The 16338-nt window shown below is 41.1% G+C and overlaps 1 long non-coding RNA gene and 2 other non-coding genes across 3 annotated transcripts in view; 2 read left to right on the top strand and 1 right to left on the bottom strand.

Moving 5' to 3' along the window:
- Positions 1–4628: 4628 nt before the first annotated feature.
- The window catches only part of LOC125964108 (uncharacterized), a 60084-nt gene continuing 48374 nt past the window's right edge, over positions 4629–16338 (bottom strand). Inside the window, exon 4 of the long non-coding RNA XR_007476791.1 lies at positions 4629–4705. This is a non-coding gene — a long non-coding RNA (uncharacterized LOC125964108). The remainder of the gene's footprint in view (positions 4706–16338) is intronic.
- TRNAL-CAA (transfer RNA leucine (anticodon CAA)) lies at positions 14244–14349 on the top strand. The gene is made up of 2 exons: positions 14244–14281; positions 14304–14349. It is a non-coding gene; the product is annotated as a tRNA-Leu (tRNA).
- Positions 14650–14721, top strand: TRNAE-CUC (transfer RNA glutamic acid (anticodon CUC)). Its single transcript has one exon. It is a non-coding gene; the product is annotated as a tRNA-Glu (tRNA).

Genomic DNA, 16338 nt, shown 5'->3' on the forward strand with positions numbered 1-16338 from the left:
TGGTTTTCTCATGGTATATGCCCAGTAGTGGGATTGCTGGGTCATATGGTAGTTCCATTTTTTTGTCTTTTGAAGAACCTCCATACTGTTCTCCATAGTGGCTGTATCAATTTACATTCCCACCAACAGTGTAAGAGGGTTCCCTTTTCTCCACACCCTCTCCAGCATTTATTGTTTGTAGATTTTTTGATGATGGCCATTCTGACAGGTGTGAGGTGATACCTCATTGTAGTTTTGATTTGCATTTCTCTAATGATTAGTGATGTTGAGCATCCTTTCATGTGTTTGTTGGCAATCTGTATATCTTCTTTGGAGAAATGTCTATTTAGGTCTTCTGCCCATTTTTGGATTGGGTTATTTGTTTTTCTGATATTGAGCTGCATGAGCTGCTTGTAAATTTTGGAGATTAATCCTTTGTCAGTTGCTTCGTTTGCAAATATTTTCTCCCATTCTGAGGGTTGTCTTTTTGCCTTGTTTATGGTTTCCTTTGCTGTGCAAAAGCTTCTAAGTTTCATTAGGTCCCATTCGTTTATTTTTGTTTTTATTTCCATTTCTCTAGGAGGTGGGTCAAAAAGGATCTTGCTGTGATTTATGTCATGGAGTGTTCTACCTATGTTTTCCTCTAAGAGTTTTATAGCGTCTGGCCTTACATTTAGGTCTTTAATCCATTTTGAGTTTATTTTTGTATATGGTGTTAGGGAGTGTTCTAATTTCACTCTTTTACATATAGCTGTCCAGTTTGCCCAGCACCACTTATTGAAGAAGCTGTCTTTTCTCCATTATATATTCTGGCCTCCTTTATCAAAGATAAGGAGACAATATATGCGTGGGTTTATCTCTGGGCTTTCTATCCTGTTCCATTGATCTGTATTTCTGTTTTTATGCCAGTACCATACTGTCTTGCTTACTGTAGGTTTAGTATAGTCTGAAGTCAGGGAGCCTGATTCCTCCAGCTCCATTTTTCTTTCTCAAGATTGCTATGGATCTTCGGGGTCTTTTGTGTTTCCATACAAATTGTGAAATTTTTTGATCTAGTTCTGTGAAAAATTCCACTGGTAGTTTGACAGGGATTGGATTGAATCTGTAGATTGCTTTGGGTAGTATAGTCATTTTCACAATGTTGATTCTTCCCATCCAAGAACATGGTATATCTCTCCATCTGTTTGTAACATCCTTAATTTCTTTCATCAGTGTCTTATAGTTTTCTGCATACAGGTCTTCTGTCTCCTTAGGTAGGTTTATTCCTAAGTATTTTATTCTTTTTGTTGCAGTGGTAAATGGGAGTGTTTCCTTAATTTCTCTTTCAGATTTTTTACCATCAGTGTGTAGGAATGCAAGACATTTCTGTGCATTAATTTTGTATCCTGCTACTGTACCAAATTCATTGATAGCTCTAGTAGTTTTATAGTAGCATCTTTAGGATTCTCTATGTATAGTATCATGTCATCTGCAAACAGTGACAGCTTTACTTCTTCTTTTCCGATTTGGATTCCTTTTATTTCTTTTTCTTCTCTGATTGCTGTGGCTAAAACTTCCAAAACTATGTTGAATAATAGTGGTGAGAGTGGGCAACCTTGTTTTGTTCCTGATCTTAGTGGAAATGGTTTCAGTTTTTCACCATTGAGAACCATGTTGGCTGTGGGTTTGTCATATATGGCCTTTATTATGTTGAGGTAAGTTCCCTGTATGCCTACTTTCTGGAGGGTTTTTATCATAAATGGGTGTTGAATTTTGTTGAAAGCTTTTTCTGCATCTATTGAGATGATCATATGGTTTTCTCTTCAGTTTGTTAATATGGTGTATCACATTGATTGATTTGCGTATATTGAAGAATCCTTGCATTCCTGGGATAAACCCCACTTGATCGTGATGTATGATCCTTTTAATGTGCTGTTGGATTCTGTTTGCTAGTATTTTGTTGAGGATTTTTGCATCTATATTCATCAGTGATATTGGCCTGTAGTTTTCTTTTTTTGTGACATCTGGTTTTGGTATCAGGATGATGGTGGCCTCGTAGAATGATTTTGGGAGTATTCTTCCCTTTGCTATGTTTTGATAGAGTTTGAGAAGGATAGGTGTTAGCTCTTCTCTAAATGTTTGATAGAGTTTGCCTGTGAAGCCATCTGGTCCTGGGCTTTTGTTTGTTGGAAGATTTTTAATCAGAGTCTCAATTTCAGTGCTTGTGATTGGTCTGTTCATATTTTCTCTTTCTGCCTGGTTCTGTCTCAGAAGGTTGTGCTTTTATAAGAATTTGTCCATTTCTTCCAGGTTTTCCATTTTATTGGCATATAGTTGCTTGTAGTAATCTCTCATGATCCTTTGTATTTCTGCAGTGTCCGTTGTTACTTCTCTTTTTTCATTTCTAATTCTGTTGATATGAGTCTTCTCCCTTTTTTTCTTGATGAGTCTGGCTAATGGTTTATCAATGTTGTTTATCTTCTCAAAGAACCAGCTTTTAGTTTTATTGATCTTTGCTATCGTTTCCTTCATTTCTTTTTCATTTATTTCTGATCTGAACTTTTTGATATCTTTCCTTCTGCTAACTTTGGGGTTTTTTGTTGTTCTTTCTCTAATTACTTTAGGTATAAGTTTAGATTGTTTATTTGAGATGTTTCTTGTTTCTTGAGGTAGGATTGTATTGCTATAAACTTCCCTCTCAGAACTGCTTTTGCTGTGTCCCATAACTTTTCGGTTATCGTGTTTTCATTGTCATTTGTTTCTAGGTATTTTTTGATTTCCTCTTTGATTTCTTTAGTGATCTCTTGATTATTTAGTAGTGTATTTTTTAGCCTCTATGTGTTTGTATTTTTTACAGATTTTTTCCTGAAATTGATATCTAGTCTCATAGTGTTGTGGTAGGAAAAGATACTTGATATGATTTCAATTTTCTTAAATTTACCAATGCTTGATTAGTGACCCAAGATATGACCTATCCTGGAGAATGTCCCATGAGCACTTGACAAGAAAGTGTAATCTGATGTTTTTGGATGGAATGTCTTATAAATATCAATTAAGTCCATCTTGTTTAATGTATCATTCAAAGCTTGTGTTTCCTTATTTATTTTCACTTTGGATTATCTGTCCATTGGTGAAAGTGGGGTGTTAAAGTCCCCTACTAATATTGTGTTACTGTCAATTTCCCCTTTTATGGCTCTTAGCATTTGCCTTATGTATTGCGGTGCTCCTATGTTGGGTGCATAAATGTTTACAATTGTTATATCTTCTTCTTTGTTTGACCCCTTGATCGTTATGTAGTGTCCTTCTTTGTCTCTTTTAATAGTCTTTATTTTAAAGTCTATTTAGTATCATATGAGAATTTCTACTCCAGCTTTCTTTTGGTTTCCATTTGCATGGAGTATCTTTTTCCATCCCCTCACTTTCAGTCTGTATGTGTCCCTAGGTCTGAAGTGGGTCTCTTGTAGACAGCATATATACAGGTCTTGTTTGTGTGTCCATTCAGCCAGTCTATGTCTTTTGCTTGGAGCCTGTAATATATTTACATTTCAAATAGTTATTGATATGTATATTCCTATTACCATTTTCTTAATTGTTTTGCATTTGTTATTGTAAGTCTTTTCCTTCTCTTGTGTTTCCTGTCTAGAGAAGTTCCTTTAACCTTTGTTGTAGAGCTGGTTTGGTGCTACTGAATTTTCTTAGCTTTTGCTCCTCTGTAAAGGTTTTAGTTTTGAATCTGAATGATATCCTTGCTGGGTAGAGTAATCTTGGTTGTAGATTTTTCCCTTTCATCACTTTATGTATGTTCTGCCATTCCCTTCTGGCTTGCAGAGTTTCTGCTGAACGATCAGCTGTTAACCTTATGGAGATTCCCTTTTGTGTAAATTGTTGCTTTTCCCTTGCTGCTTTTAATATTTTTTCTTTGTATTTAATTTTTGACAGTTTTTTTCATATGTGTCTTGGCATGTTTCTCCTTGGATTTATCCTGTATGGGACTCTCTGCGCTTCCTGGACTTGATTGACTATTTCCTTACCCATATTAGGGAAATTTTCAACTATAATCTCTTCAAGTATTTTCTCAGTCCCTTTTGTTTTCTCTTCTTCTTCTTGGACCCCTATAATTCGAATGCTGGTGTGTTTAATATTGTCCCAGAGGTCTGTGAGACTGTCCTCAATTCTTTTCATTCTTTTTTCTTTATTCTGCTCTGCGGTAGTTATTTCCATTGTTTTATCTTCCAGGTCACTCATTCATTCTTCTCCCTCAGTTATTCTGCTATTGATCCCATCTAGAGTCTTTTTCATTTCATTTATTGTGTTGTTCATCATTGTTTGTTTCATCTTTAGTTCTTCTAGGTCCTTGTTAAATGTTTCTTGCATTTTGTCCATTCTATTTCCAAGATTTTGGATCATCTTTACTATCATTACTCTGAATTCTTTTTCAGGTAGACTGCCTATTTCCTCTTCCTTTGTCTGGTCTGGTGCGTTTTTACCTTGCTTCTTCATCTACTGTTGTTTTTCTGTCTTCTCATTTTGCTTAACTTACTGTGTTTGGGATCTCTGTTTCGCAGGCTGCAGGTTTGTAGTCCCCGTTGTTTTTGGTGTCTGCCCCCAGTGGCTAAGGTTGGTTCACTGGGTTGTGTAGGCTTCCTGGTGGAGGGGACTAGTGCCTGAGTTCTGGTGGATGAGGCTGGATCTTGTCTTTCTGGTAGGCAGGACCACGTCCAGTGGTGTGTTTTGGGGTGTCTGTGAACTTATTTTGATTTTAGGCAGCCTCTCTGCTAATGGGTGGGGTTGTGTTCCTGTCTTGCTAGTTGTTTGGCATAGGGTGTCCAGCACTGTAGCTTGCTGGTCGTTGAGTGGAGCTGGGTCTTAGCGTTGAGATGGGGATCTCTGGGAGAGCTTTTGCTCTTTGATATTACATGGGCCCAGGAGGTCTCTGGTGGACCAATGTCCTGAACTCGGCTCTCCCACCTCAGAGGCTCAGGCCTGACACCTGGCCAGAGCACCAAGACCCTGTCAGCCACATGGCCATGGCTGGAGATGGGTGGGAGGCACGGGCTGCGGGCACTCGGGCTCCCCGGGGACAGGCACAGCCAGTGGCACAAGTTTGCAGGTCTGGCGGGCACATGCGTGGGCAGGTGGGCTGCGCTGGGCTGCTCTGGTCCACTCTTGACCCCACTGGAACTCCAGCCTGCCACCTTGTTACTGACCCACTCCACCTCTGTCCTCCCTCCTCACTTTGTGCAGCTTCCAGTCCGGGTTCTACCATTGTAGTCATTCCCCTGGTGCTCACCCTTATGTCCTTGCCCCCTCTCCTTGTGTCTTAATCCCTTGGCAAGAAATCTTTGCTACTGTCCCTGTAACATTTATGTGGAAATCTGAGGCCAATACTTTCCTGGGCACAACAGCTTGCTGCTTCCCTACACCTCCATCCCAATCATGTCCGTCTTTTCTATCACCAATTTTCTCCCAACTTGAGAGGTTCTTAACTTGGGATTCCAGTGGGTAGAATTCAGGGGCCCATGAATTTGGATGGGAAACAATTTACATCTTTATCTTCACTAAACTCTAGCTAAAATTGAGCATCTCTTTCCATTAACAGTGCAGACAACAAACTACAGTAGTATTAGCAGGACCTACTGTCACAAATAAAAATCATAGATATTTTCATACCATGTTCCAGTTGTTGCAGATATTTCAGAATGTCATTTATATTTATCACTAACTCAAAATGCTACTATATCTTGTTATTTAATGTGTTAATAAATAAGCACACATATTAATATAGCACAAATTAATTTTAGTATTTTGATAACAATTTCAACATAATTAGTTTCCTTTGTAACTCTATGTATTTTGTCTTATGTATTTAAAAACATTGTGAGGGGGACTTCCCTCGTGGTGCAGTAATTAAGAATCTGCCTGCCAATGCAGGGGACACTGGTTGGATCCCTGGTCTGGGAAGATCCCACATGTGGCGGAACAACTAAGCCCGTGTACCACAACTACTGAGCCTGCACTCTAGAGCCCATGAGCCACAAAATACTGAGCCTGTGTGCTGCAACTACTGAAGCTTGTGTGCCTAGAACCCGTGCTCTGCAACAAGAGAAGCCACCGCAATGAGAAGCCCATGCACTGCAACAGAGAGTAGCCCCTCACTCGCCGCAACTAGAGAAAGCCCACGTGTAGCAATGAAGACCCAACACAGCCAGAAAAAGAAAAATAAAATATAAAAGCATTGTGAGGGAACTTCCGTGACATGATAAAGGGCATGTATGAAAACCCCACAACTAACAGCATAGCCAATGGGGAAAGACTGAAAGTTTTCCCTCTAAGATCAGAAACAAGACAAAATGTCCACTTTCACCACTGTTATTCAATATTGTGCTAAGAAATTCTTGCCAAAGCAATTAGACAAGACAAAGAAAGAGAAGGCATCAAAATTGGAAAGGAAGAAGTAAAACTTTCTGTCATCACAGGTGACATGATCCTATATATTAAAAATCCCAATGAATACACACACACACACACACACACACACACTATTAGAACTAACAAACAAGTTTAGTTTGGCAAAATTGTAGAGTACAAGATCAAAACACAAAATTCAGTTGTGTTTCTATACACCAGCAATTCCATTTACAATAGAAAATTCCATTTACAATAGCCCCCAAAGAATAAAATACTTATGCATAAATTTTTTTTTTTTTTTTTTGCGGTACTCGGGCCTCTCACTGTTGTGGCCTCTTCCGTTCAGAGCACAGGCTCCAGACCTGCAGGGTCAGCGGCCATGGCTCACGGGCCCAGCCGCTCCGCGGCATGTGGGATCTTCGCGGACCGGGGCACGAACCCGTGTCCCCTGCATCGGCAGGCGGACTCTCAACCACTGCGCCACCAGGGAAGCCCCGTATGCATAAATTTAGCCAGAAAGGTGAAAGATTTATACATTGAAAACTAAAAAACATTACTGAAATAAATTAAAGACATATATAAATGGAAATATACCCCATATTCATTGCCTGGAACACAATATTGTTAAGAGTCAAAACTACCCAAAGTGATGTAATCTGTAACAAAATTCCAATGGCTTTTTTTTTTCAGAAATGGAAAAGCCAATACTCAAATGTATCTATAATTACAAGGGCCCTCAAATAGCCTCAACAATCTTGAAGAAAAGAACAAAATTGGAGGACTCACACTTCCTGATTTCAAAACTTATTACAAAACTATAAAAAAGTTATCAAGACAGTGTGGTACTAGAATAAAGATAGACATATAGACCACTGGAATGGATTTGAGAGCCCAGAAATAAGCCCATATATCTAGGGTCAATGGATTTTGAATGATGAGGAAAGAATAGTCTCTTAAACAAATGGTGTTAAGACAGCTGGATATCCACATGCAGAGAATGAAGTTGGACCCCTACCTCATACCACACACAAAAATTAACTCAAAATAGATCAACAGCATAAATATAAGAGATAAAATAATAAAACTATTAGGAAAAATAGGGATAAATCTTTATGACCTCCAATTTGGCAATGGATTCTTAGGGTACCAAAAGCGTGAGCAACAAAAGGAAACTAGATAAATTACACGTAATCAAAATTTTAAAAATTTATGCATCAAGGACATTATGAAGAATGAAAATACAGCCTACAGAATGGAAAAAAATATTTGCAAGTCATATAGCTAATAAAGGTCTAGTATCCAGAATATACAAAGAGCTCTGACAACTGAATAACAAAAAGACAAACACCCCAAGTTTTTAAATGGACAAAGAAATAGCCATTTCTCCAAAGAATACATACAAATGGCCAAGAAACACATGAAAATATATTAGTCTTTAGGGAAATGCAAATTAAAACCACAGTGAGTCACCACTTCATACCCAGGAGGGTGGCTATAATCAAAAAAAAAAAAAAAAAGCAGCTAGGGAGCGAATAGGAGAAATTGGAATCCTCATACATGGCCAGTGGGAATGTAAATTGTTCAACAACTGTGGAAAATAGATTCTAATGACCCAAAATAGAATTACCAATAACCCAGCAATTCTATTCCTAGGTATTTACCCAAAGAATTGAAACCAGGTACTTAAACACATGTACACATCAGTTTATAGGAGCACTATCCATAATAGCTAAAATTGCCCAAATGTCTGTCAATGGACAAATTGTGATATATCCATACAATGAAATATTATTCAGCCATGAAAAGGAATGAAGTAATGATACATGCTACAATATGGATGCACACTTACTTGGCGTGTGAGCTAAGTGAAAGAAGCCCTGCACAAAAGATTGTATATAATATTCCATTTATATGAAATGTCCAGAATAGGTATATTCACAGAGATATAAAGCAGATTGGTGGTTGCCAGGGGCTAGAGGAAGGGAGGAATGGGGAGTGCTGGCCACTGAATTATGCCACCCCAAATTTACATGTTGAAGCCCTACTCCCCAATGTGATGGTATTTTAAGATGGGGACTTTGGGAGCTAATTAGGTTAAGACAAGTTCATGAGGGTGGGGCCCTCAGAACCATGAGAACATAAATTTTTATTAAGCCATCCAGTCTATGGCATCTTATTACAGGAGCCCAAGCTGACTAAGACAGGGAGTAACTGCTTAACAGGTACAAGGTATGCTTTTGTGATAATGAAAATATTTTGGAGATAGTGGTTGTACAACATAGTGAATGTACTAAATGCTACTTTGAATAGTTAATTTTATGTTATATCAATTTCTCCTCAGTTTTTTTTTAATAAATGTATTTATTTATTTTTGACTGTGTTGGGTCTTCGTTGCTGTGTGCGGGCTCTCTCTAGTTGCGGCGAGTGGGGACTACTCTTCGTTGCGGAGTGCAGGCTTTTCATTGCAGTGGCTTCTCTTCTTGCGGAGCTCAGGCTCTAGGCGCACGGGCTTCAGTAGTTGTGGTGCGCTGGCTTCAGTAGTTGTGGCTCGTGGGCTCTAGAGCACAGGCTCAGGGGCTTAGTTGCTCCGCTGCATGTGGGATCTTCCCAGACCAGGGCTTGAACCCATGTGCCCTGCATTGGTAGGTGGATTCTTAACCACTGTGCCACCAGGGAAGTCCCTCCTCAGTTTTTTTTTTTTTAAACAAACAAAAACCATGAGAAGTAGTCTCACCACATGGCCAGAGGAGTCCAGAGAATGCTAAGAAGTATAACAACACAGGATCATTGCCATCAATACAACACATCACGTAATGTCTGTTTTCAAACAAACCCAAACCTTGATTCTGTGGTCTCCTGCAGCTAGCATTCCGTATTGCTGATGCCATTTAGGGCAGAACACCTCCCAAAGGGCATCAGTATGTACTGTCATCACCTCCAGTCTGTCCTCCAAGCTCACCAGAACCCTGCTCCACTGGGTTCTCAAGTTACTCTCCTCAGCAGCATTGGACGGTTGATCACTTTTCTTTTCCTCTACCCTCTTTCTCCACATGGTTTCTACAACACCACAGTCTTCTCTTCTTCTTTCTTTCCCACTGGCTATTCTTTCTCAGCCTTCTATGCTGCTTCCTCCTCTTTCTCAACTTATTGGAACGTCCCAGGGCTCAGTCTTTGGCCTCTATACCCACTTTTTAGGTGAGCTCATCCTGTTTTATGCCTTTTTTTTTTTTTTTTTTGCCCCAGGCGGCACGCGGGACCTTATTTCCCCGACCAGGGATCGAACCCGTGTCCCCTGAAGTGGGAGCGCGGTGTCCTAACCACTGGACTGCCAGCGAATTCCCTGTTTTATGGCAGGGATACAAGTAAATACAATTTATTGGCCAATGAGCTTCCACTTCATATCTCCCACTGTACTCCAGATGCTTGTATCTATCTGCTACTTGACTCCTCTAACAGGCATTTAAAATTTTTTTTAATTTAATTTTATTTATACAGCAGGTTTTTATTAGTTATCCATTTTATGCATATTAGTGTATATATGTCAATCCCAATCTCCCAATTCATCACACCACATGCCCACCCCCTGCCACTTTCCCCCCTTGGTGTTCATACATTTGTTCTCTACATCTGTGTCTCTATTTCTGCCCTGCAAACCAGTTCATCTGCACCATTTTTCTAGGTTCCACATATATGCATTAATATACGATATTTGTTTTTCTCTTTCTGACTTACTTCACTCTGTATGACACTCTCTAGATCCATCCATGTCTCTACAAATGACCCAATTTCGTTCCTTTCTATGGCTGAGTAATATTCCATTGTATATATGTACCACATCTTCTTTATCCATCTGTCTGTCGATGGACACTTAGGTTGCTTCCATGTACTGGCTATTGTAAATAGTGCTGCAATGAACATTGGGGTGCATGGGTCTTTTTGAATTATGGTTTTCTCAGGGTATATGCCCAGTAGTGCGATTGCTGGGTCATATGGTAGATCTATTTTTAGATTTTTAAGGAACCTCCATACTGTTCTCCATAGTGGCTGTATCAATTTACATTCCCACCAACAGTGCAAGAGGGTTCCCTTTTCTCCACACCCTCTCCAGCATTTGTTGTTTGTAGATTTTCTGATGATGCCCATTCTAACTGGTGTGAGGTGATACCTCATTGTAGTTTTGATTTGCATTTCTCTAACGATTAGTGATGACTAACAGGCATCTTAAACTTGAAGATCAAAATCAATACTCTCCCTCCTCCACAGTCTGCCTCCTCCCTGCCTTCCCTATTAGCCAGTTGCTCAGGCCCAAATTCCTCTAGGTACTCGCCGCTTCTTTACTTCTTGTGCATCAACAAATCTTATTGGCTCCATCTGGCTCCATTCCATATCCAGAATTCAACTATCTCTCACCACCTGGCCTGCTGTTCCCCTCGTCCATCCAAGGGAGCTTGCACTAGCCTCTCAACTCTTCTCCCTGCTTCATTCATGCACTCTGCAGTCCACTCTCCATATAGCAGGCAGAGGATCCTTGGAAAGCAGCCCATATCTTACCAAACCTCAGCTCTCCTCTTCACTCAGCCTGGCACCAGGCCCTCTCGTTCAGTTCCAGCCACATTGTCTGTTTTGCACTCCTTTCTGGCCTTTGCATCTGTTCTCTCTCTCCACAGATATTCTATCTGGTTGCTCCCTGACTCTCTTCAAATGTCTGCTCAAAAGCCACATCCTGAGAGACCTTCTGAACCACTTACATCTCTCTCTACCCTTCTTTCTCTATTTTTCTTCACAGTACTTATCACTCCCCACATATAATGATTTTGTTTATTTTCCATCTTTCTTTGCTGGAATGTGAGCTTCTTGAGCGCAGGCATTTTGTTTTCTTCTCTGGTGTATCCCTGGTCCTTGCCCTCCAGAGTCTCAGAGGATTTTCTGGGTGAGCTAGAAGGAATGAAGGCAGATCAAGCATGTTGAGGAAGAAGCAGCTAGCTCACTGGGGTACATGGGATACTGTGAGGTAAGGTCAGGCTGGTCAGACATTCCTGAAGGCCAAGTAGGCCACCAGAGAAATTAGGATATTATTGTCAGGGGAGGGAAAATATCCCTCCCCTTCTCTCAATGCTTATGTCCTCCCTTCAGTTAAGGCTCCAATGTGAAAGAAATGATTATCCAAAACTTGAAAGTAGAAAAGAGATTATTAGTGTGACAAAAGTTCCCTCTTTGACCAAAATTTAGTCAGGCTCCTCTGAGCCCTCTTTTCAACTAGGCCTTGATCTTGCGCTTCCATGTCCTGCCTTGTAGAGTCTAATTTTAATAAGAATCCTGCTAGTTAGTCTAGTGAGGATCCCCCCACCTTTAATACCTGATCACCCTCCACAGCTAATCAAATTCCTCATCCCCACCATTCTCCAGGTGATATCTAATGACCCAGGCCTGCAGGAATCCTATTAAATCAGTTTAGCAAGAATCTCTCTACTCTTGATGTCTCTTCTTAGCCATTTTCCATCCAGAGACCCACTGTGCTCCTTAGCCAGAAATCCCCACTTTTCCTTGCTGTATTTGGAATTGAGCCCAGTTCTATTATATAAGGTCTCTTTTCCCCTATTGCAATAGTTCCTGGATAAAATATGTTTTTAATGCTTTAACTGTTATTCAGCTCTGATTCTCTTGGACAGTAGGTGTCCTTACAGCTTAGCATTGTCTAGCAGATCTTTTGGGGATTATCTGATTCCATGTGCACCTTTGATTGGCTTCTACTGACTTTATTTCACAATTCCATATGGGTAGAAATTAACTTGTAGAAAACCGATAGTAATGCAAATGGTTTCTGTCTGAGTGCAAGGCCAAAGATTCCTATTTATAGCAATACAAATAAAATTTGTCAAGAGATGCACCTGTTTTATCTCTGGTGGAAAAAAACAACCCCAAAGTAGTGACCATACCTTAAACATCACAGTTTATTATACCCTTAATATATTAACCTATCTTCCATCTGTTAGCAATCTCTTTTCAACATTCCTTTGGCTGACTATTAAAAGAATAATGGAGACTTCCCTGGTGGCACAGTGGTTGGGAGTCTGCCTGCCAATATGAGGGGACACGGGTTCGAGCACTGGTCTGGGAGGATCCCACATACCACGGAGCAACTAGGCCGTGCGCCACAACTGCTGAGCCTGCGCTCTGGAACCCATGAGCCACAGCTACTGAGCCCACGAGCCACAACTGCTGAAGCCCACACGCCTAGAGCCCGTGCTCCCCAATGGGAGAGGTCACTGCAATTAGAGGCCCGTGCAACGCAACGAAGAGTAGCCGCTGCTCGCTGCAACTAGAGAAAGCCTGCATGCAGCAACGAAGACCCAACGCAGCCATAAAAAAAAAAAAAAAATGATGTCTTCAAAATCTCCTTTGAATTGGTTATAACATCTTACAGAGCCCCTCATTAATGAGTTGAGTAAAATCTTGATACATGTGCATCATTCATATATTTGCATGGGAGTCATGTGTTTTACTTTTCGAAAATTATTTTTAGAAAAAGTCACTGCAGTGAGGTCTTACTTGATCAAGCCGGTCTAAAAATAGACCTCCACCATCTCATTGCCCTGATTTTGTTTTGTCCTTACAGCCTGTATGTTTGTTTGTGCTGACTGTGCCCTTCACCGGCAGTCAGCTTGCCAGGGCAGGGACTTTGTTCACTGCTATATCAATAACGACTCAATGAACAAATGAATGAATGAGTGAATGGTATGTGGTCTGGAGCACAGGAGTGGGGTCTTTCCATGTGATGCTAAAGCACTCTTGCTATCTGTGCACTCTTTTGTTAACTGCTCCCCTGAATTCTTTTTAAACTAGGCCTGTCTTTCGGACTTCCATGTTTCTCTCTACAATGTCCATTTTTAGCAAGAATCCTGCTAAATATGTTTAACCAGAATGCCCCATCCTTGATATATGATCACCCTGAATATATAACGGGGCTCCTTGTCCTCTACTATCTGCCAGGTGATATCTGATATTCTGGCCTACCTTCAGCAAGAACCCTGTTAGATCGGTTTGTACAGAATCCCCCCCTTAGTAATTTTCCATCCAATGACGCCCTCCCAACCTCTCTCTTTGGCTATAAATTTCCACTCTCTCTTGTTGTACTCAGAGCTGAGTCTAATCTCTCCTCCCCCACTGCAAGACCCTGGTGCAGTGGTACCTACACATATCTTGATAACTCCCCCCTTGAATAAAGTCTTCCTTACAGTGCTTTGACAAGTGTCATGAATGAATTTTTTTTCTTGAACACTGATCTCCCCATTATCTCTAACCACGGCTGGGGGACTTGGCAGAGGAAGAGGGGTGCACCTTAAGAGGATGGGTATGCCAGGGACAATAAGGCAGAAGCCCTAATAATTTTGAAATAACAACAGTAATCACTGTCGCTTACTCTGTGGCAAGCGTACATTCCAGTGCTTTCCTTGTATTCACTCGTCTAGCCAGTTTTCGAAGCTAGGGCCAGGAATGTGCGGCGGGAACCCGGGATCTGGCAGTGGCGGGTAGCCCGGGTGGGCTGCATCCTGGCGCTTTCTCTTTGCCTTTGCTGCTATAGTTTCCCTCCTTTGCTGGGCCGGGTGGTCACTAACCCCTCCGGTTTTCTAGAGGGATTGTCCTTGCTTCTGGAGATCCGGCTCGATTTCTGGCTTCGCCCGGGAGAGCGAGGTTGGGCACTCCGGAGTGCCCGGTGTCCTCCAAGAGCTCCGCGGCTGGCGGCCGGCGCCCAGCGGGCGGTTCTCCTTCACCCTGGCCGGGCGGATCCAGCAACAGCCCGCCCGGACCGTGAGGCGGAGCCGCGCAGCAGACTGCCGCAGGAAGCAGGCTCTCTACGAGTAAACAGCTCCCAGCGTGTCAGGATGGCCGAGTGGTCTAAGGCGCCAGACTCAAGGTGTGTACTTTCCCTGTGGGCATTCTGGTCTCCGAATGGAGGCGTGGGTTCGAATCCCACTTCTGACAGGCGTTTTTTACCACTTTCGGCTAAGCTGGCTAACATACGTAAGCGCATTTACCCCGTGCTACTGGCGTGGTTTTTTTTTTTTTTTCCTGTTTTCTGAGAAGGCGGCCATATTCAGACTTTACCGTTCCTGCTGTTCTCCACTGCCTGTTTTCTCGGATTTACAGTGGCCGAGAGACTGTCTAGGTGGAAGAGGGAGGCGGTGTAAGTACCCGAGGTTCATGTAATCATATTCACGAACCCAGTTTACGTCACACCTTCTACACTTAGTCTAGCTCGATGTAGAAGGTGTTCTCATGTGTTCCCTGGTGGTCTAGTGGTTAGGATTCGGCGCTCTCACCGCCGCGGCCCGGGTTCGATTCCCGGTCAGGGAAAGCTCCGTTTTTGTTTCAACTAAACCTCAAAGATACAGTATTTGCTTTCTTTTTGGGAGAAAGGAATTACCAGAGGTGAGAGTTACTCTGGTTAACGGGTGCTAGCTGTGTGTGAATCATTGTCCTATACCTACGATACCTTAATTAGGAAGGGAAGAACATTGTGGACAGCACTAAATGATCCCAAAAGAAAACCCTGGTGCTGCCACAAGTGCCAGTCTTCCAATGCCCAGGGTTAAAAAAAAATCTCCCCGAATGCCCAAACTACCATTAGAATGGCAGATGTCACCTAGAGGGGGACTCAGGAAGGTCTTAGCTCCTCACAATGGCTCAGACAAGTTTTGCTATGAAAAGAAGTCAGGAGATTCTCTCCCACCCCAACATCTACCTTTTTATTTCGAAAGTAAATTGAAATAATTAAAACAATGACCCAACGAACACCGGTGTTCTTTCTACCTACATACGACATAGGTTAATATTTTGCCACATTTTCTCTTTCTCTCTAGACAGATAGAGCTTCCCCAGCCTCCCACCCATTTGAAAGTTGCAGACAGTATTACACTACTCCATGTCACACCTGAGAAAATTAACATTAACTTGTCATCATCAGATACCAGTGCACGTGCAAATTTCCCCTAATTGTTCCCAAAATAGCTTTTATAGCTGCTTTTTAAACGTTTTTATTCTAGAAATTTTCACTGCCCATTTTTCTATTGTGACACCTGCGGAAAATAATCTATTTTAATAATAAAAACACTGGTCACACTTAAGTTCTATCTTAATAGTTGTATAATATTTTGACCCTCTATGCTTAATTTGTTGTTTTTCAAAGTATTCATTTCTCCCTGGGTACCTTTTTTAGCCCTCCAGGCCAGAGCTGTTAGGATATATTCTACCTCCATATTAGTTACAAGCGGGCTTGCCAAACGACCCCAGGCCTTGGACAAATAATTTTGCCTCTGCTTTTCTGTGTGCTAGCAGTTGGCTTTTTTTGTAATCTAGCCTTGTGGGGAGTATAGCATGGTGAATGATGGCTGGTGGTCAGGTTGAGCTGAGTTCAAGTTCTGACTGGACTTTTCAGAAAGCAAGATGTCTATCCTCTCTAAGCTTTAGTTTTCTCATCTATAAAACTGGCCAATCAAAGGATGAAGACGAAAGAGAATGAAAATCCATCTAACCTTTAAGTTTCATTTTGAAATCTTCCCTCATCTTCAAAAGGAATTGGAAGGAATCTAAAAATAAAAAACAAAGGATTTTTTAAAAGCTGGGAAGACATACATCTAAATGTAACTGATTTTCTGTACGTGGTAGGATTATGAAAAATTTAAATTTTCTTTGCTGTAATGTCATGCATTTGCTGATTTTTCTACCATGAGTATATAAAACTTATTAGTAGAAGAATAATACAACTTATTTGAAAAATTGCTCACACCTTACACAAAAATCAACTCAAAATGAGTCATAGATTTAGATGTAACACATAAAACTATAAAAACTTTATAAGAAAACAGGAGAAAACGTTTAGGACCTAGGGCTTAGTGAAGAGTTCTTAGAAATGACAATAAAAACACGATCCACAAAAGAAAATATTAAATTGGACCTCATCAAAATGAAAAA

Source organism: Orcinus orca, chromosome 3, assembly GCF_937001465.1.
Source record: "Orcinus orca chromosome 3, mOrcOrc1.1, whole genome shotgun sequence".
Lineage (NCBI taxonomy): Eukaryota > Metazoa > Chordata > Mammalia > Artiodactyla > Delphinidae > Orcinus > Orcinus orca.